We start from the raw sequence: 22,138 nt of genomic DNA on the forward strand, positions 1-22,138 counted from the left end.
CCAATGGTTGTAGCTTTCCATATGGCCTTTGGTGTGGGGCCTTCACTTGTTGGCAAGCTAGGCATCTCTCTACAAAAGATGCTATGTCTCTTTTCATGCCTTCCCACCAAAAATGCTTCTTTAGATCTTGATACATCTTAGTACTGCCTGGGTGGGCAGTATAAGGGGTATCGTGAGCCTCACTCATGATTTTATCCTTAAGCTCATCATCGTGGGGGATGCATATTCTTCCTTCAAAGAGGATAACATTATCTGATGCTTCTTGATAATTATTGACGCCTCCTTTTCTTACTGCTTCCCGTAGTTTTTCCATCTTCCCGTCTTTTCTTTGTGCTTCTACGATCATCTTCCTCAAGTTAGGTACTGTTGCCACAACGCTTGCTATCGTCCCTGGTGGTTTAACCACTTCTATGCTCATTTTGCTAAATTCCCTTATGAGCACCGTCTCTCGAGTGATGAGAGCTCCCAATTTAGATTGGGTCTTACGACTCAATGCATCAGCCACTAAGTTGGCCTTGCCTGTGTGGTAGTTAATACCGCAGTCATAGTCCTTCACTAGTTCGAGCCATCTCCTCTGTCTCATGTTGAGGTCCTTTTGCTCGAAAAAGTATTTCAAGCTTTTGTGGTCTGTGAATATCTCGCACCTAACTCCATATAGGTGGTGTCTCCAAATCTTTAGTGCGTGCACCACTGCAGCTAATTCCAGATCATGAGTCGGGTAATTTAGTTCATGTGGCCTAAGCTGTCGTGACGCGTATGCTATCACTTTTCCTTCTTGCATTAGTACACAACCGAGTCCATTTTTGGACGCGTCCGTGTAGATCACGTATTCCTTATCAGCTGTTGGGACGGCTAACACCGGTGCCATAGTCAACTTTTCCTTGAGTTCTTGGAAGCTCTTCTCGCACTCCTCTGTCCAAGAAAATTTTATTCCCTTCCTGAGTAGTTGCGTCATTGGCCTTGCAATTTTGGAAAATCCTTCCATAAACCTCCGATAGTAACCTGCCAATCCTAAGAAACTTCTTATCTCATTAGGGTTAGTAGGCGATTTCCATTCGCGCACCGCTTGCACTTTTTCAGGGTCCACTTTAATCCCTTCTGATGACACAATATGTCCTAAAAATGTGACTTCGCTGAGCCAAAACTCGCACTTGCTGAATTTGGCATAAAGGCGCTCTGTCCTCAACGTTTCTAGAACAATTCTCAGATGTTCCTCATGGTCTTTATCGTTCTTCGAGTAGATCAGGATGTCATCTATGAATACCAAGATAAATTTGTCTAAGTACGGATGGAATACTCGATTCATGAGGTCCATGAATACAGCTGGCGCATTGGTTAGCCCGAATGGCACAACTACAAATTCGTAGTGGCCATACCTAGTTCGAAATGCTGTCTTAGGTACATCTTCTGGTCGAATCTTCAGCTGGTGATAACCAGACCGCAAATCAATCTTCGAGAACACGCTTGCTCCCTTGAGCTGGTCGAAGAGGTCATCTATCCTTGGTAAAGGATATTTGTTCTTGAGTGTCACTTTGTTCAGTTCTCTATAGTCTATACACATTCGCAATGTGCCATCCTTTTTCTTCACAAAAAGTACGGGTGCACCCCAAGGTGATACACTTGGCCTAATGAATCCAAGTTCCAAAAGTTCTTGCAGTTGTATCTTGAGTTCTTCCAACTCTTTAGGAGCCATCCGGTACGGTGCCTTCGAAATGGGAGCTGCCCCGGGCTCCAAATCAATGGTAAACTCAATTGGTCTGTCCGGTGGTGGCCCTGGCAGAATCTCTGGAAATACATCTGAAAAGTTCCGTACAATTGCTACATCTTTTATGCTCTTTTCAGTACCCAGTTCTCCGTGTAAGTATACGAGATAAGCTGGGTATCCCTTTTTCATCATTTTCGTTGCTTGTAGGGCGGAGATGATCATCTTTCTTCTCCCCATACTAATTCCGTGGAAATGTGACGGCTCCCTTCCTGGGGGTCGAAACGATATCCGTCTTTCGTTACAAAGGATGGTGGCATAGTTCTCGGCTAGCCAGTCCATTCCTAGGATTATGTTCACATCTCCCATCGGTATAACATAGGAGTTGTTCACTACAATCTTGAGTGACCCTATGTTCAGTTCTAGGTTCAAACACACATGATCTACTGTCGTCATCCCTCCTATAGGTGATGATATACTCAACTCCTGGTTAGCTCTTTCCATTTTAAGTTTTAATGTGTCAACACATGTACTTGAAATGAAAGTATGCGATGCGCCCGTATCAAATAGAAGTACAACAGGAGTATTGAGTAGCATGCCCATACCTGCCAGGTTTCCCTGGTTGTTCTCGGGCTGCTTCTGCCTCATAGCATAGGCTCTAGCATGACGAGGCTTTTCATGTTGTTTCTGTTGTCGCTGCTGTTGTTGGCGGGCCTGTTGCTGATACGGTTGTTGAGGTTGTGGTTGGTACTGTAGCTGTTGGTGCTGCTGTGGCTGCTGATACTGTGGTTGCTGCCTTGGGTATGGTTGGGGCAAAGCTTGAATTGCTCGCAGATGCGGAGCCTGGATAGGTGGGTTTGGCCTTGAACTCGTTCCATGTTGCTTATTCGGGCACCGGTTTGCATAGTGCCCCTTCTGGTTACAGATATAGCAACTATCACTGCCGGCCTTACAGATTCCCACATGATTTTTGTTACATTTGGGGCAATGTGGGGCCCTCTGTTGGTTATTTCCCATCTGTTTCGGTGCACTCTGACCTCCATAGCCCTGTGACTGGAAGACACGCCCCTGCCATGGCCTCTTCTCGCTTTGGTTCGGGTTACTGTTGTCCCATCTCCTCTTCCCTTTGAAATTCTGATTATGATTTTGATCATGTAGAGGTGCTGGAGCAGGTACAATTGCAAGTCTTTCTCCAGGCATGGCTGCCTCAATGTCTAACGCTCGGCTGAGCGACTCAGTGTAAGACAATCCTCCGTGGCTTGCCAAAGCCATCCTAATCTCGTGCCTCAGTCCGGCACAAAACTTTTCAGCCATCTTCTCATCTGTGTCCACTTGTTCCGGCGCATATCTAGACATATCGCAGAACATCCTGTCATATTGAGTTACCGACATCTTCCCTTGCTTTAGATTGTAAAATTCAGCTTCCTTCTTCTTGCGGTAGCTCTTGGGTATATACTTGTCATATATACCGGCTTTGAATTGTTCCCAGGTCAGGTTTTCTAACTGCTCTGCTGTCATCGTTTTCATCCGTGCTTCCCACCAGAAATCAGCTGACCCAGTCAACTGAAAGGACATACAAGTCAGACGTTCTTGGTCGGTGCAACGCAGGAAGTTGAAAATGCGTTCAATAGCACGAACCCAGGTTTCAGCTTCTGCCGGGTCTCCTGTCCCGTTGAAAGTAGGTGGGTTCTGTCGCAAAAATAATTCTTCAATCCGTCGTTCTGGCTGAACAGGTGGTTGAACTATTTCGGGTTCTGGTTCTGGCCCTGTTTCTGGGCCTCTTCTTTCATTTCGGGGAATCCTGCCCCCTCCTCTTGGTCGTCCTCGTTTTGGCGGCATTCTAATGAGTCAAAACACAAGTTGTCAGCGCATTAAAACGCAATAAGGACATACTATCATTTTTATAGTTACTCCTTAACTCATCGAGTTCTGCTCCTGCTAAAACTTAAGCGAACATATAAATAAAACATAGCGGAACGACTTGCCACGAAAAACCAATAAGGTCACCATATATAACATAGGGAAAATTGCCTCAATGAGGACTTTACATCATCATAAAAGTCTAGATTCAAAGACCTATCTAAGTACCACACATGATGAACTGGCTACCTAGCGAAGCCATCACAAAAAGTACTCAGTCACGGAACGCCCCAAGGTTTAGCGTCTCCGTACTAATACTAGTCAAAATAACTAAGCCAACATAGGGGCATACAAAAGTATCGAAATGATCATCGTTTTCGAAATACACAAATAACGTCCTACTAAATGCACAAGAGATTGTCTGTATGCATCACGTGCTTAACCCTTGGGTTGAAGCATACGTGTTTGACTGATTTAATCTGATGAGTATCTGTTTATCCTTGGGTCACAGAAAATCTACCAACAGCTAGTAGATCGCAATGATTCAAATCACAAATGGCAATTAGGCAAAGTGTTTCAATAATTTGCCAAACAATTGAAAATGAATAACCATAGGGTAGAAATGAATTGACTGAAAGGTCGAAACGAAATGACCGAATAGTCTGAACCCGTTTGGCTTTTCAGATGAAGGTTTAAAATATATAGGTTTAAAGACCCATATATGACGACTACTGAGATTTTGGCCATGTGGACTGGCCAGGCCCGACATAACTACTTCTCAGTCACTCGGAAATACTTTTCCGAACTTGGCAACTCTTATTCCTTGGCTGCAAAAGGTATATTTGGTCTAAAATCACCACTTTCTTCTTAACATCTTGAACATGTCTTTGACAATATTCTAGAGCTTCTCAAACTTAGAGTCTGCCTCCTAGTTTAATGCAATCCTTAAACATCTTCTATAGGCGAAATAAGGTAGGCTCGACCTTACTTAACAATGTTCCTCTACATGATCTTAATGTAGTACTTCTAGTACTTAGTGTTCCTTCACATAGCGCTTGAAATGCAACCATATAATTTGAAGCACTCTTCCGTGTTATTGCAAAAGACCTTCCGAATCATCACGCATTCAATAAGGAAATAGCTTTTACTCATCTGAGCACCTTTATAGGGTATGTGTCACCATGTGTAATGCTAAGTCATGGAATGACCTTAGTCAATGCTCTCATTGCGACTACCAGACTAAATGCATAATCCAAGACGTTCTAACTGAGGCGATGTCCTCGATAGGTTAAGGTATATATACTTATCTTGAGTATATCCTTAGGGTCTCATTAGAATCTTAATTCATTTGTTTCAGCATTGATCCACTGTCGGCGCTTCTAGCTATTATTAAACTCTAAACCATCTTCGAGAACTTCTCTCATCTTACACACTTGCGTAAACTTTTATGATCAATCATAATGGTTGGTAACTGCTAGTACCCATATCACATCTCGTCTTTCCAATTCGTAGTAGGTGATCGTAATTAATAGGGATTCTCAGTCATGTCCTCATCTAATACGATAGGTACTGTAAGCAGAATGATTCCGAATATCTGAAACTATAAGCTGATAGCTTTAATCGTAATATTATAACATCATATACAAAGCATTTTGACCCCTCGTAAGTCTAACTCTGAAGTTCATACATGAATCATGAAGATTATCCTCAAGCCATAGCTAGTGATAATCGAGGCTAGAAGTGAGTCTCAACTTATTAGGGATTAGCTAACTGATTACATCAGTCGCACTCATCACTTATAAGCAATATTGTACTTAAACTATGATCGAAAGCAATAGTCGATTAGGTGCTCCGTCTCGCGTGAACAACCTGAATGAAGAACTTTGCCTGCTTCAGTGATTCGTGCGTGGCACTCTGCTTGCACTGCTTTCATTGGATTCTCTTTCTCTTTCTTATCTCTTCACCATGGCTATAGTGAAATATAACTGAGTTTCTAGCTTCTATTGTTCTTCTCGTAACAGTGATCATGCATTCTTAACGCATCTAAGTTCATTGAGATATCTAATCAATCAATAATGCATAAACTTGAATGTAAGCATCAGTACATTCATATAAAACGTGAACTTCTCAATGTTTTAAAATCATTACCACCTTCTTTCTTGCTGAGCATGACGATGTGATGAAGTGCTGAGCTTTTGTCGACTGACTCTTTCATACTAGTGATCATACTAGAAAAATTTATTAACTCTAGGGTTCAGAGCAAATGAACTGCTCTGATACCACTCTGTCACGACCGGACATAATTAAGGATAATTAAGCCGGGGAAACCGTGACTAATGGAGGGAGATTAGAAGCGGGGTAGAAAGGGAAATAATCAAACAAGAAAGGATCGCAGTATCATTGTTAACAACAGGGATATTTATAATATAACGGAGTTTTAGTCGTATAGACTCAAATAACTAGTAAGTTCGGATAACTCCGACTTATCCAAAATAACATAAAACTTCTGAGTACGCAGCGGAATAAGGTTCTGATTACATGTATGAAGACATGTAACCCTAGAGTTCATTAATACATAATAAGACAAAAGAGTCCCGCTCGTCACTTCATCAACATCGGCAGCTGCTCAACCTGCACATTTAGAAATATATGCAGGGCTTGAGTACAAAAGTACTCAGTGGGCACGTATGCCTAAGTATGAAAATACATGCTTCAAAACTGTAAATTGTCATGCCATAATTAAACAGTACAGCAAGGGAGTTTTTCGCTAAAAGGCCCAAGCTTACTAAATTCATTTGTGATTCTTAAAGTTCGACTGCAGTCTAAGTTCTCTTGTAATCTATCATATCTGGAACTGTGTGCCGGAGAGGTGGCCACCTCTCACGGTCACTTGACCGGCCAACCCGCTAGATGACTCACGGTCACTGGTGTACACTAGCCCTGGCAGGATAGCTATCAACTGCTCAGGACCCGAATTTGATTTCATGATAACTGGCAAAGCCACATCAGATAGATATCTTACCAAACATTGAAATATTTATGGCAAGACAACAGTTGAAATAATTTTCAGTTCAATGATTTTGCAATGAAATAACTGTTCAAACATAACATTAAACTCATTTGATATATATGAAAATAAACCCACCTGATAGTGATTTTCTGTGATACAAAAGCTCCTCAACAGATTGTCAATCTCGCCCTTGACCTTTATTACGAGAATATATGTACATATATAAGATATTTGCTCGAATAAAAATCCTCAAATGAGAATGTATATTTAACTATGCATGATCCTTATGCATGAATTATTATTCTGAAATAATAATCAAAGAATTTCTATTGTTAATCCAAGCTATCGGATTTAAACAAAAGCTAAGTCTCGTTTCATGAAGCCGGATAATTAATAAAAATTAATCCGTTCTCTTAGGGTGTTCTAATCCACCAATTAAATAAACCTCATTCCTCGTAGTCAATAGAAAATAAATAAATACTACAACTTATTCGCTTTATAACCTCATAATTAATCGGGCTTAATAAATAGGAACAAGTAATGTTATAAGATTAAATAATTAAAAGGCTCAACATAAGACAGCCTAATAATTAATCAAACAAATATGGGCTTGATTTAAATAAGTCATGACATTCCAATAATTAAATTGAAAAGTTTAGTTGTAGTAATTTATGGACTCAAGTAATTAAAAAATTTTAGGGCCCAGTTGAATAAAATCGGCCCAGAGAAAAATATTTCAATCCAAGTGATTGAATTTCTAACTGGGCTTAATTAATTAACATGAGAGGCCCAATTGAAATAATTCATCGGCTCAAGTAATTAAATAAATCTTGGCCAAATAAATAATGAACAATTGGACTAAGTTTAAATCAAGTATGCAAGGCCCAATAGCAATTAAATAAATAAGGCCCAACTGAATAATCGTTCAACCCCTTCTACTCTATTAAAATCAGCTCAAATAAAATAATAACCGACCAAAATATACATATGAAATTTGGAAATAGAAGTCTATTAATAATAATATCTCAGCCCAATTCTTATAGAATAATTAAAGCCCAACCTTTTAAAATATTTCGGCCCAAAAACAATTATATAGGAGCCCAAAATTAAACAAAACAGGAGCCCAATTTTTTTTTTTTGCCCAAAGTAAAATAAATAGGAAGCCCAATCGAAATTAAATAACAAAAGCCCAATTACAATTAAAAGAAAAAGCCCAATTATTAAATTAAAGCCCAATGAAAAATAAATGAAATAAGCCCAACTCCCTCTCATCACTCTCGGCCCTTTTCTTCTTTTCTCATCACCAACTCACGCACACACACAAAAACGCACATCTCTCTCTCTCTCGTTCAAGATCTGCCGCCCCTGTCTGCGACCGGCGTCGGCTGTAGTCGCGCCTAAGTCCGGTGCCTCCCTTTCCCTTTGGTTCACCGAGCACAACCCTCAAACAGACCTCTCTCACTCTCTCGATTTCTGGAATCGCGGAACATGAAGGCGAGCTTCTTCGCCTGAATCCGCTGTCGTCGTCTCTGTAATTCCGGCGAGCGGCGGTCGAACCTCTTCCCTCACGTCCATCTCTGCCTTCTTCGCTCTTCCTCTCTCAAGATCTGTTCGTCTCTCTCTCTCCCGAAGTCACCGCCGTCCGAGCTCGCCGGAGCGAGCGGCGACAACCACTGCTCCTTGGTTCTCTCTTCTTTCTCGCTGAAACAGGCCCGACATCTCTCCCTCCGCCGACCAGCCCCCGCGTCCAGCCGCCGTCCAACCACTGCTCTATCTGAATCGATGGGCAGCAGGAGCACCTGGCCACTGCCGCCGTCGATTTCCCGAGCCCCGACGCCGCTGCTACTGGAAGGCCGGCTTCGCCGTGCCACTGCACTCCAGAATCGGCGAGCACCGCCGCTGCTGCGATGCGATTTCCGGCGAGCAGGGGAGAGTCCGCCGTTGCTGCTTTCTCCGAGAAGCTCGCGAATGGCCGCCCAGACGTCGTCTCTCAACTGGACTAAGCAGGGCAGCCCTCTAAAGCTATGTTCTCTCGTCTACTTTTCATCGATTCGAAAACGTGAACTAGACAAGGTGAAATCTTCTCAGTTTATTTACACCTAATGCTCGTTTAAAACGCGGTTTAAAACTACATATAAACTGTCACTTGTTCATGAAAGCATATTTGGTGATTCTGCTAAGTTCTAGGGCGTGAAGTAGCAGTGGATGAATCATGCCCTGTTGGATGTGAATGAACTAACGAAATATTGATCTAAAAAAAATGATGTTGATGATTAAGAAGTTGTGAAGTTTGGTTTTATGGTTGTAAACTGGATTGAATACTAAGGTGTATAAGTACCTTTGAAATGTCTTGGTTGATTGTTGATGTGGAGCTAAATGAACTGGAATAATCTGAATATCAATGATGATTCTTGTGTTAATGCAGGTGTTAATCAAATAGAATGAAATCATTGAAGCCCATCCTTACCTGAGAGCTTCGGCTGAATGAGCTGGGCTATTCTTTGATTCCCCTTTGGGTGAGATGAGTTGAGAGTGAAAATTTTATTTGTTGGCTGATTATCAATAATTGTCGTTGCATAATTATGTGATAATGGTGGTAATGGAAAACAAAGTATAGTGGTGTAGAAAAGTGGTGAGTGGTGGGGAAAATGGTGGTGAAAGTGGTGGGGAAAAATTAGGGAACTAAAGTTGATGGAAGAAAAAAGAAATAAAAAAAAATGTAGAGAAGAATTAATGATGTATTTTCTCTGTATCGATGATTCTGTAACTGTAAAGTGGATCGCGTGCTCATATCTGCTTGTACTGTTTATTTACATAAATCTCGATTTCGACATGTGATATCTCGCTAAAATCGATAAGTTATAAAATGAATCTAAATTAAATCCGTAGATTTAATTCGTTTGTTTTTCTAATATTTAAATTAAATCCGCAGATTTAATTAACTCACGAGTCGGAAATAATCCACGACTTGAGTAAAAATAAAATCTAATTCCATCTCGCTTAAAAATAATAACGTGACTTTGCTAAGTCAGTTATAACTCTGAAATAATATCATTGACTGCTTTAATAATATGAATTCAGGATCATAAGCTGAATTCATATCAGGATAATAACCGTTTTCATTCACTGATGAACATAAATAAACACTCATTACTGGATTTAATATATATAAAAGAGCGGGTCACTACAAAACAGGTGGGCTTATTTTCCAAATGTATGATTGAGCTAATGAGCTTAAATGTTTGTGATATATAAATTGTTTATCCAATGAAATGTTTATGTGCACTCTGCTCTGTTTAAGGCTAGCCACAATGAATCAATTGAGGTTCTCTTATGGCCTAACACGTTATTTGAGAATTGTGTACACCGTTAGCTGACCTGGTGGGTTGATCTCCATCGAACACTAACTAAGAGGCGTTATAAGGGTGCTTGCTGGATGTGTTCCGAAGCGTGTAAAGTAAGGGCCTGCCTGGGTTGTGTCCCGAGGTCAAAAGAAACTTGTCTGGGTTACGCCCTCAGTTCAAGTAAATGGGATAAATGGATCCGTCGGTGGCTAAAAGGTCCGGGATCATAGCGAGTAACAGAAATGAGTGTGACAACTGCGCGCAAATTAAGCACATATATATTTATATAATGAAATGTTTTAACATGCTTAGAAGTTATTTCACTTCAAAACCTTCTAAGTCATGTCAGTATGTTTGGATAAACCGTTCTTTAGATTATGAAATGTTTCAAAAGTTGCAGCCCACTAAGTACATTAGTACTTAGCCCAAATATCTTCAAATGTTTTTCAGGTTAATGGCTGGTGCTGACGGGACGAGCTGAGGCTAGGGTTCAACTCCGTGTTTTGACTTCCGCTGTAGAACTAGCCAGTATCTGTCTTTTGTTTCCTTAACTTAAGACATTTATGCTACGACTCTAAACGACATCTTTTGTTGAGTCGAGACTATAAATTCGCAAGTATTTCATTCTATAAATGTTAGTTATCTGAAGCATGACACTAAACTTGTGATCCTGAAGTTATTATGTTTGTTGATTGATTTGTATCACTTGAATACCTGTCTTTCTTCATCCAAAGGGGCTAAGCCCGATTGTTATCCCTTTTATTCGGATTTCACAAGATTTTTCCCTTGTTCATTAAATGATGAGTTGTACCCCGATTATAGTTATTGTTTCAAGAATTGGGGTGTGACAATGAGGTGGAGAGAAGTCCCGAATGCTGCGTTGATATCCACTATTGCAACCAAAAGTGCGTGCGGGCTCTTGTATCCAGTTCCGCTTGTTGAGGGGATGAGATCATGCGAACAAAGAGTTAGGTATGTATGATTCCCAACAGAAAAAGCATAAAAGAAGATGGTAGCAATACTTATGCTTCTAGCAGTGGCGGATTCAGGATTTTTAAATTACGGGTACAAAAAAATAATAAAAATATAATCTCATAAATGTAAATGTAAAAGATACTTTAATATTAAAAATAGTACTCCCTCTGTTTCACTATTATTGACCCATAACTTTTGGATACGATAATTAGAAAGAAGGTATAAATTGATAGAAAATGGTAGTATTCATACTTTTTAAATAAGGTATTAATTATTTTTTATGGAAATGAAATAATAATAATAATGAGATAATCCAAAAAATCCGAGGACACAATGAATTTAAAAGTTAAAATTCTCTTTAAAACTCAGAATTATGTGTCGACTCTCACCTATTTGTTTCTTTAGTTTAGTTTGTATTTTCTTTTAATGCACATCACAGCCGTATTTTTGTAAGAATCAAGGAGCCCTTCATTTAAAAAAAAAAGAACATTAAAATTGGGCTTCAAGCCCAAATGAAATATAAGAATGGGGAAGGTAATTCGCTGCTCACATTCAGTAATTATTTGAAAACACAAAATATATTAAATAATACACACTATATAATACTACTAAATATTAAAAATTGGGGGTACAGTTGTACCCCCACTGCCCCATACTGCGTCCGCCACTGGCTTCTAGTCTCCCGCTCCACGACCAGTATTAGCCGCAGTAGCATTGAGTTCATCTATTTTTTCCACTTGCAATCGTAGAAAAACCACTCCTGTTTTGGTATATCATTGAATTTCATTCTCTTTTCTCTCAAGTGCTGCATTTTTTTAGGGCTTTGAGTTTAAGATACAAAAGGTAGTTGCATGAATTTATAGAGCCTTTTTTATCACGAATATAGGGATACATTGCATTTATCACCCATTAGAAGGGGTAGTTGACACATCACATTGATTAAAGTTTTATGTAAGTCGAAGCAAATGGAATGGCTGCAGATGCCAAGTGCTTGGCAATAGAGGATGTATATTGCGATCCATATCTGGATATTCTGATTGGCCATGATGGTCATTAATTGGAGCTTTGCATTTGATACGTCAAATTATATTTATGACCGCAAAATTTAAATTTAAAAATGTTTGTGGTGTATTATCAGATTCAACTAACTCAAGCATCTATTAATTAACCCCTTCATCTACCATTCAAAGTAATGTTGCTTTGAATCTGAGTTTAAGAAAATCCAACATACTAGGCAGTATTTGAGGGCATCGTATTGCAGTTGCTAGGCTCAAATTCTAGAACTAGTAACCTGCTCGTGATTAAAAAATAATGGAATAGTAAAACCCTTTTTTCGAACACAACAAAATTACAAATTATATTGCAAGTATATGTACACATGAATATACATGAAAATCTACATTGAAGTGTATATGTACTAGTTTTAATTATTTGCAAACCTTAGTTCTGTATGCGATTGCAGCCACATAGCCTAAGCTGTAGCATCCCTATTCGTGTTCCACTCTGGAGACGGTTCCACTACGTCCACATACTCCACGTGGTCGGGCTCAGTGAATTCGTTGTTGCTCGGGAGATTATCGAATTCTTGTTCTACGGTATTCTTGTTGCAATTTATGCCACTGACCTTGCATTTGTTGTTGCTTTGCTAACTCTAAACTTATTGACCTCTTTGTTAACTCTAAACTTGCAATTAGCTCTAGGTCAATGTGCACTCTTCTTCTCCTTGGTCTACATATTTTTTTACTTGTGGAGCTTATACACTGACCTTGTATTTGTTGTTGCTTTACCTCAGCCCAAAGACGAGAAACAGTCAGCCGAAAAAACGTTGAACTTCTCCTCGAAAGCCTTCATTTTTCCCCTTGGTGGCTTGCCATTCTTGTTATCAACAAGCAAGAATTGAAGGATGGAAGATCTTTCTTCAGTGGACAAGTCTTTCCTTCTCATTTTTTCTTCTTTTTTGGTGTTTTAGTACATTGATTGTAAAATGTAGAATGACTTTCTTTTTATAGAATTAGTGTGTACTTAATTATGTGGGAAATTCGAAATTTTTGGTTAAATTGAAAGTGTTGTTCGTTTTAGAAATTTCTTACGCCTTTTATTTTGTGTTCTAAATCTACTGCCCAAACACAGAATACAATAAGGGCGTGTTTGATATTGTCTAATACACTGTATTAGCTAATTTAGTACAGATCAGTCTAGTGTTTGGTATTATTTAGTATTAATGCGGATGACCCGGTTTAATCCCACGACCCAGTATTATTAATCCAGATTTCTTAGGATTAATAATACTACCTCCCCTCCTAGGATTAACTTAAACCAGGATATTCTGTATTTAGCCATGATAGCAAACACCAACTCAGTATTAATAATCTGTCATTATCCATGCTAAATATTCTGGTTACAAATTATCCTACATAATCATTTACTGAAAACCAAACGAGCCCTAAGAGCATCCATAGTGCGGATGCCCTAGTGCCGACTCGAGCTGGCAAGGGAATGGGGGGCGGTGTTGGCGTGCCGACACGGCTTGTTCTGAGCCCGTTCGATGGTGCCGGGCACGGATGGTTAATATGTTGAGCACGTGCATTTCACGCCTCAACTTAAAAAAAATTAATTTTTTCATTATTTTTTTCTTTTTTGACCGTTGCTCATAGCCAAACGACTCTTTCCTTTTCTTTTCTTTTCCTTTTTTTCCTCTGTATATACTACATTAATTCCACAATTTTTTTCCACATTCAACACAACTCACTCTCCATTCTCAATCTATTCTCTTACTTTTTTATTTCAATTTATTCTCTTTAAATTATTTGAAGAAATGGAGAGAGGTTTCGACGAATTTTTCAATAACTATTCTCAAGATTCGGGTGTGCCTACTACCAACCCAATGATGGGGTTCGCCCCTTTCTTTGAAGCCTGCAACAACTGTTCAAGAGAACAAGGAAAAGCTTTAGCGGACTGGTTCGTGACACAACAAGCAACGGACGAGCGCACTCGCGCGAAAGCCGTATAGTGTAAGCGCATCCGTTTTTGGGGCATCACTCTCTGCCTTCGGTAAACACAGAGTTATTAATAGTTCATATTATTACACAGGGTACTTCCAATCTTCAACTGATCCATGACCTTATCGTCACAGTCAGGAGAAAATGGAACAAAGACCTCAGGTGACCATAATACCGAAGCAGACTTCCACGGTTTCTTGCGAGATGACCGGCCTTCCAAACCAAAGAAGGCGGTAAGCGAAAAAGAAGAGCAGTCAAGCTAAAGCATTATGATCAAACGGGAAAGATGTACAACAACTAAAGAGGTAGAACAGTGGTTAGGGCAAAAAAATGTCCTAATGTTCTACCTCTACTCTAAATAGGTTTTTCCTGGTCCTTTCAAACTAGTCTTTCTAAACCTAGAAAAGGGGGCAAAGATGATGCCGGTGGAAAAAAAGAATAAGATTTCAAATGAAATGAAAAGTTGTTCAATCAAGCAAAAGCTACCCGAGGAGATCGATCAGGCAAAAGGTAGCCACCCTTTGGCCTCTAGGAGTTCTAGTTTGCCCGGCCACTGTGGACTTTTTAAACGTCCTCTTCTTTTTAAGTTAAGGGAACTGGAGAGGGAGCTAAGGCCCTCTAGAAAGTACGCATTTAAGTAGGCATTCATTTGAGTAAGAAATGATCGGTAGAAATTCTTTGTCAATTCTGGAAAGGGGGGTAGCGACTGTTTATTAAAAACACAGGACTCTGCTAAGTGGTAACACGATGTATAGAGTCTGACACCTGCCCAGTGCTGGAAGGTCGGAAGGAGAAGTGTTAGTTGCTTTGAATGGAAACTCCGGTAAACGGCGGCAGTAACTCTAACTGTCCTAAGGTAGCGAAATTTCGCCATTACTATCAAAGCTATTGGACATAAATGGTATTGGACTTATAAGTATTCGGACTATAACAGTTTCGATGAACAGTCACTCACTTTTGACAGTTATACGATTTCAGAAGATGATCCAAAATTGGGTCAATCACGTTTATTAGAAGTGGACAATAGAGTGGTTGTACCACAAAAAAGTCATTTACGTATTATTGTAACACCTGCTGATGTACCTCATAGTTGGGTTGTACCTTCCTTAGGTGTCAAATGTGATGTTGTACCTGGTCGTTTAAATCAGACCTTTATTTCGGTACAACGAGAAGGAGTTTACTTTTTTAGGCTGGCAATCTTCCACCCCCCGGTGAACACACCGCCCGTTATCGAAGCCGACGAAGTGAAGCCAAAGTCTTCAAAGGGCCGCACCGGGTACAACTTCGTCGAGTCGGAGCTCATATGCATGTTGTGGGCGGAGGCTACCCACAACTCTATATTGGGAGATGGTCAAAGGGCTACCGAATATTGGGGTGACATCTCAGAGAAATTCAACGCGAGAAGGCCACCAAGAACTATTGTTCGTGAGCTCAGACATATCAAATCACACTTTCAACGCGTTCAAAAAAATATTAAAGTGTGGGAAGCAATATACGACAAGTGCAAAGCCAATTGGGGTAGCGGGATGAGCGACGAGCAAATCACTGAAGTCGCGCAAGAAATCCATGAGTCCAACCATGGAGGGAGATTCAATCAATTTAAAGCTTGGATGACCTTGCGCGAATGTTAGAAATTTCGCATCTCAGGGCAAGAATGTACATTCCACGAAGAAGTCAAAGGGGTCTGAGGGAGTGGCCACTACAACATCTTCAGAGCCAAGTATCACGATGATGCCCCAAGGTCAGAAAGCGGTGAAGCACGATAAATGCAATGGGAAGAAGGTGGAATCGTCGTCGTACTACGAGGCACTTGAAAAAGTTGTCGAAAGCATAAAAGAACATGCCACTCAAATTGGTTTCATCGTCGAGGCAAAAGCTAGAGCAGCCGAAGCAAGGCTCAACGAAGCCGAGGTGCGAAGGGACGAGCTCGACTTCAAACTTATCAACACAGATACTTTGGGCTTGTCGGAGGTTCAATTGGCATTGCACAATAGCATGCTCCAAGAAGTGATGAGGCGTAGAGGATTGATGTAGGGTAGCTTTAAATCAATGTACATTTTTTTAATTCGTGTTGAATTTCAAATTTTAATTAGTTAAATTTATGTAATTTTTATTTTATTCTAATTAATGCAATATTCAATTTTTAATTTAATGAAATGATGAATTTTAAAATAGAAGAATAAAAATTGAATTAAATGAAAATGAAGATTATAGTGCCACTTATAGAGTCAATGCACTGGAGATGGGTGGCGTTAAGGTGGGGACCACCAATTAGCGATGCTCTAAGCGGACACAAGAACAAGAGAGAATGAGGGAAGGGTGAGGTGGGTAGGTCCGTGCATCGGTTCATATCCGAACCGAACCGACCCAATTTCCCTAAACTGAAACCGAACCGAGTGTTCAAATTTACGAATCGAACTAAACGCTAAAAAATATAAAACAGACCAAAATCGAACCAGCCAAAATCAATTGATTTCGGTCGGTTACCTAACCGAGCCGCCCTTAAAATTTTCGCAGCATTTCTGAACAATTCAAAGTATTCATTCTGAAATTTTTATTATGATTAAGAATGAACAATAGTAACCCGAAACCTTAATTAAATACAACAAAGGATAGCAGCAGTTAAGCCTACTGCTATCGGTGAAAAATTGTCGTTGCCGATGTTCGATCGCCGATAGTTGTTGGCCGTGACAATGGCCGAGGGGGAGCCAAGGAGGCAGCGTGCTGTGGAGGTCCTGGAGGAGGCTGGAGAACGGAGCAGAGAAGGGACGCAGTGCAGGCCTGTCGCGGAAGTGTAGCGTCGTGCTTGAGGAAGAGCAGAGAGCGATCTGGTGGGTAGGGGTGCCGCTGATTCAGTGCGGCTGTGGAGACAAATTTGAGAGAATGTGAGGTCGGGATATAGATTTGATAAAATTACGGTTTTATTTCATAATTTGAGATTTTATATAATATATTATATATTGCTCCCTCCGTCCCATTAATGTTGGCCTATTTCTTTTGGGCACGTGTATTTAAAGGAATAAGATTGTAGTATAAAAGTGTGTAAAGGTGTGTGGGGCCACATTATTTGTAGTGTAAAATTATTACCAAAAATAGAAACATGTCAATATTAATGAGACACCCCAAAAAGAAAAACATGCCAACAATAATGGAACAGGGGGAGTACATATTTACATTATATATATATATATATATATATATGTGTGTGTGTGTGTGTGTGTGTGTGTGTGTATGGGCGCGCTCCAGTGAGACCCCCTATTTTTCGTGTAACATGAGGACAATGAATAAGACATATAATACTAATGAACAAGACGTATATCTAACGAACAAAATATATATACTGATGAAAAACAAAATTTTAAAAATTGGTAATGAATAAGACATACTCCCTCCGTCCCTGAAATAAGTTCATCTTTTTCCTTTTTGGGACGTCCCCCAAATAAGTTCCTCTTTCTTTCTTTCCATTTTTGGACAACTACCCCACCACTAATAATACTTTATTTATTCTAATTTTTCACTTTTTCACCACTCTCAATACTAATTATAACACATTTTCACCACTCCCAATACTAATTATAACATATTTTTCTCCACTATCAATACACTTTACCACTTTTCCTTAAAACCCGTGTCGTCCTCAAAGAGGAATTTATTTTGGGGACGGAGGGAGTATATACTGATGAACAAGACATTATATACAAATGAACAATGCAGTATATACTGATGAATAACAAAATTTAAAATATTTTGCTCCCTCCAGGATTCGAACCCTGCTAGAAAAAATCTCTCTCCAAATACAATATCAACCATAGGATTGATAAAATAAACGCATTAGATCGTTCTCATGTTACACGAAAATTATGGGGTCTCATTGGAGCGGCCCCATATATATATATATATATATATATATATATATATATATATATATATATATATATATATATATATATATAACTGTGATCATATAGTACCATGTCCTTAGGTAGTACGTAGTACCTAATCTTGACTGCACATTTTGGACACATGGCACACTAAGATTGTGACACGTGGCAAGGAGCTTCCAAGACAATTTAAGACAAAATCTGCAAAGGGGTAAAATCGGAATATATTTTTTGGATATTAAAAATATATACTTCCTCCGTCCCACCGAACCAACCCAGACCGAATATATATAGTGGGCCGATCCGGTCCGGTCCGGACGGGTTCGGCGGGTCCGGATTGGGTTTGCTCACCCCTACATACACGTTCTACATAAAATTCATACATTTTTTCCTAATTCTTATTTTTTATTTTAAGAGATGTTCTCACGGTAGCCCTTCCCTATATATATATATATATATATATATAGGTGAAATAATATAAATTTTATGTAGAACACGTATGAATTCGATGTATAAAGGTAAAAATTGTGAAAATAAATTTTTACTATCTTTGGGATTCGAATTCAGGACCATGAATTCATTCAACAGGATGATGAATCAACCGTATATCTTGATGATCTAAGGGCTGAAAATAATTCTTTATTTTATATCTTAAGAAGTGTACTCATTTTAGCCCTCATCATCATCATTATATAATACGGTTTGGGGTTTCTGCGCTCCCCTTGATTTTAGGTCCTATGTGGCATATCTACGAATTCAAGGTTTAAAATCCCTGCAATTCTAGAGCTTCTAACTCAATTCTGTATCGCTGACATGACAATATAATTCCACATCAATTATTATTTTATATATATTATTTAATTAAGTTAAACATTGTAAAATCATTTGATGATCCACCGATACCCACAATTTGTCTTCTCTTCCCTTCTCCACGCCGACCACCACCTCCATTTTTCTCTCTGCGACGATTCGACCCACCGGCCGATGCCACCTCCATTTTCCCCTCCCTCTGCCGACGATTCGACTCACCGGCCGCAGCTGCGATCTGCCACCTTTCGCCGCTCCGCTAGAGATCTGCCCTTCCACCTTCTTCGATGCCACCTCCATTTTCCCCTCCCTCCCCCGGCGATTCGACTCACCGGCCGCATTCCACCGCGATTCGCCGCGATGAGATCTGCCCCTTCCACAGTTCCACCTTCTGATCCGACCAGAACCTGCCGCCCCTCACAATCGCCGGAAGAAACAAGAAGAATTCGCGTAAGCCCTCTTTTCGTATCTGCAAATTTGGGGGTTTCCTATTTTCCCCATTTTTTGCTTTTCGTAGAATTCGCCGCGGTTACTCTCGATGCTCGAATGCGCGCCTCCGGCCCGAGCTCCGCCGCTGTGGATCAGTCCTCCGCCGCGGCGATCCTCTACTCACCCGGCACCACCGGGTGAGTAAAGGGAGCCCTGCTTACGTACCGGAATTTGATCGCATTGGTGCCAGGGCTGTATCACAACTGGTGGGACCTTCCACCGCTGCATTCTGCTTTGCCGGACCACCCACTCTGGCGCCCTCCGCGATCTGCCGTGATTCTTGGTATGTATTAATTAGTTTCCTGATTTAATTCCTACACAGCCATTGTAAATATAGAATGATTATAGTTAAGTTTAGAAAGATTTGTTTTTGGAAAGATGTTTAATAATGGAAACTTAAAACCTAGATTTTGAGCTATAAGTTTCTTAGTTAATAGTGATTTACGCCACATACTTTTCTTCTCCTTTATTGTGTTTCTTCTTCTTTGTTTGAGAATCGACTAAGTCGACGGAGTTGGTCTTCTCTGCCGCGACTATAGGCCGTCCTTGAGCCCCGAAAATCGTTCGACGATGCGCAGTCGTGCCGTCGTCTCGAGTCCAAGGTAAACCTTTTTCTTCTTTTGTTGTGTTTCATTTGCAGTGATTTTTTTCTGCATTAGATTGATTTCTCTCTGTATTTCTCCATATTGCAGCACCCAAATCGAATATTTTTGGCTTCCTTTCATCTACAATTGTAAGTGAGTGCTCTTCTTGAATCTCGACTCAATTTGGTGGCTATGTGTAAATTAGTTGCTTTGCATGTTGAAATTGTAATGATTCTGAGTTTTTTGTGGGGTGGATTTAATTTGTAATTAAGAAGATTCTTTTGTGATATTGTATTCCAGTTTGTTCATGGGTCGAAGCCAGAAGGATGTTTCCTTCAGCAATCCTGTATTTCAAGGTTTTGATTTGGTTGCTTAATTTTGTGCTTTTTGGGGTTGATTGTTTGGGTGTTTGCGAGAATCTCAAATTTTGAATTTGTTGATGTTTTTTCTGCTCAAATTTCTATGTTGTTCCTTTTCTCCAACTTGGAAATGATTGAATTTTGAGATTTAGTTTTTATGAATATAAATGCAATTTTATTATTGTGCTTTTTGTGGGATTGATAATTGATTCTTCTGAATTTTAATTTTTTCATAGTTAGTTAATATTTATGAATTTTATATGTGGTTGAATAGGAAGCAGTGAGGCATGGTTCGATCCTGATGGATTGATTAATTCAGATGGAGAAGATGAATTTTATAGTGTTCAAGATGGTTAGTTTTTACCCATTTTTTACCCTTTTCTTGATTAAAAAATAATATAACTGCACTTGTATTTATTTATGATGTTATACATTGTTGACTTGATTTAAAATGTTGCAGATGTATCTCAAACTGGATCAAATTAAGAAGAATTCGAAAGAGAGGTTTAAACAAGAGTGATTTATTTGACTGAATTTAATGTTCTTGACCTTCTTGATTGAATCGATAATATGTGTGTGTGTGTGTGTGTGTGAATTGGTTTATTTTTTATGGTGTGCGTGGTGTACTTATAGATTTAATTATTTAGTTTTGAGGAGCTGTATTGGTGCTTAACATGTTGCTATACATAAAAATTTAGAAGTTTCATAAGTGCAGCTTCTTCTGTTACCATGCGAAATATGTTACTTATATTTGAACAATAAATTCAAATAATGACCTAGATAAACTCCCTTACTAGAAACTGTTCTAGAGACAAACAAACAAATTCTAAATCCTTCACTACTTTTTAGTATACTTTGTGAAATAGTTGAATTATATCCACCAACAATTCTGCATTATTACAAAAAAAAATTGCATGATTCCCACGCAAAGCCACCATATATGCATCACAAAATAATGCATAACATCAGAAATAATTCACTAATAATGTATAGCATCAGAAATAGAAATCTATACAAAATAATTTAAACTAAAGTAATAAGTCTGAAAAAATTAAGACGAGAAAAGTTGTTTGTAAGATGACTAATAAAAAATGGAAAGTCTTAGGGAGCATTTCTCATTGTGATGTTAAAAAGAAAGAATCAGCATAAATATTTGATGTTTTGGTAATGGGTGGTGAGTATATTTGACGGGTAGCGGGTTGGTGGATATCCGCGGGTTGCGGGTGGCAAATAGTAGTGTACACGAAGTTGAAATTTTCTCTAAAATTTGCTGCAGTTTCGTGGTGATTTATTTATTGGATGTTTTATTGCAGGATGTCGACGCCGAGAAACAGCAACGCCCCTACCTCTCAAGCCTGGCGGGTCTCCGACGGATAGTGGGTGGCGAGTATCCGACGGGTAGCGGGTGACGGGTATCCACGGATTGCGGATATGGGTGGCAAATAGTAGTGGGTGGCAAATAATTTTTTCGAATATACGAATATACGTTTTGCTAAGTCATGTAAAGGATGAAAGTCCTCTTTAATTTTTTTTTATATTTTAGTTTGATATTTAACGAATACCTATGTCATGTTAATACTTATTTTATTGAATAATATTCATTATTTATAAATATATTATGAAAAGGAGGTGATTTTTTTTATTTATAAACTATAGTATCAAACAATTCCCGTCGAATTTCGACGAGTTATATATATATATATATATATATATATATATATATATATAAGGGGCCGCTCCAATGAGACCCCCTAATTTTAATGAGATCTAGGGCACGATCTGGTTCGTTTATTTTATCAATCCTATGGCTGATATTGTATCTGGAGGATGATTTTTTTTCGCAGGGTTCGAATCCTGGAGGGAGCAGAATATTTTAAATTTTGTTATTCATCAGTATATACTGCATTGTTCATCAGTATATACGGCCTTGTTCATCAGTATATAGGTCTTATTCATTACGAATTTTTTAAATTTTATTTTTCATCAATATATGCATCTTGTTCATTAGATATACGTTTTGTTCATTAGTATTATATGTCTTATTCATTGTACTCATGTTACACGAAAAATAGGGGGTCTCATTGGAGCGCGCTATATATATATATATATATATATATATATATATATA

The 22,138-nt window shown here is 39.1% G+C and overlaps 1 long non-coding RNA gene across 3 annotated transcripts; it reads left to right on the forward strand.

Moving 5' to 3' along the window:
- The first annotated feature begins 18,649 nt into the window (after nucleotides 1-18,649).
- LOC131006809 (uncharacterized) lies at nucleotides 18,650-21,635 on the forward strand. 3 transcript variants are annotated; one of them, XR_009095773.1, is made up of 6 exons: nucleotides 18,650-19,350; nucleotides 19,562-19,669; nucleotides 19,760-19,800; nucleotides 20,285-20,362; nucleotides 20,471-20,514; nucleotides 21,324-21,635. It is a non-coding gene; the product is annotated as an uncharacterized LOC131006809 (long non-coding RNA). The 3 variants fall into 3 exon arrangements; XR_009095772.1 differs by having other exon boundaries at nucleotides 19,760-19,804; nucleotides 20,471-21,635; XR_009095771.1 differs by having other exon boundaries at nucleotides 18,651-19,350; nucleotides 20,471-21,635.
- The last annotated feature ends 503 nt before the right edge of the window (nucleotides 21,636-22,138 follow it).

Source organism: Salvia miltiorrhiza, chromosome 1 (genome assembly GCF_028751815.1).
Source record: "Salvia miltiorrhiza cultivar Shanhuang (shh) chromosome 1, IMPLAD_Smil_shh, whole genome shotgun sequence".
NCBI classification, from domain to species: domain Eukaryota; kingdom Viridiplantae; phylum Streptophyta; class Magnoliopsida; order Lamiales; family Lamiaceae; genus Salvia; species Salvia miltiorrhiza.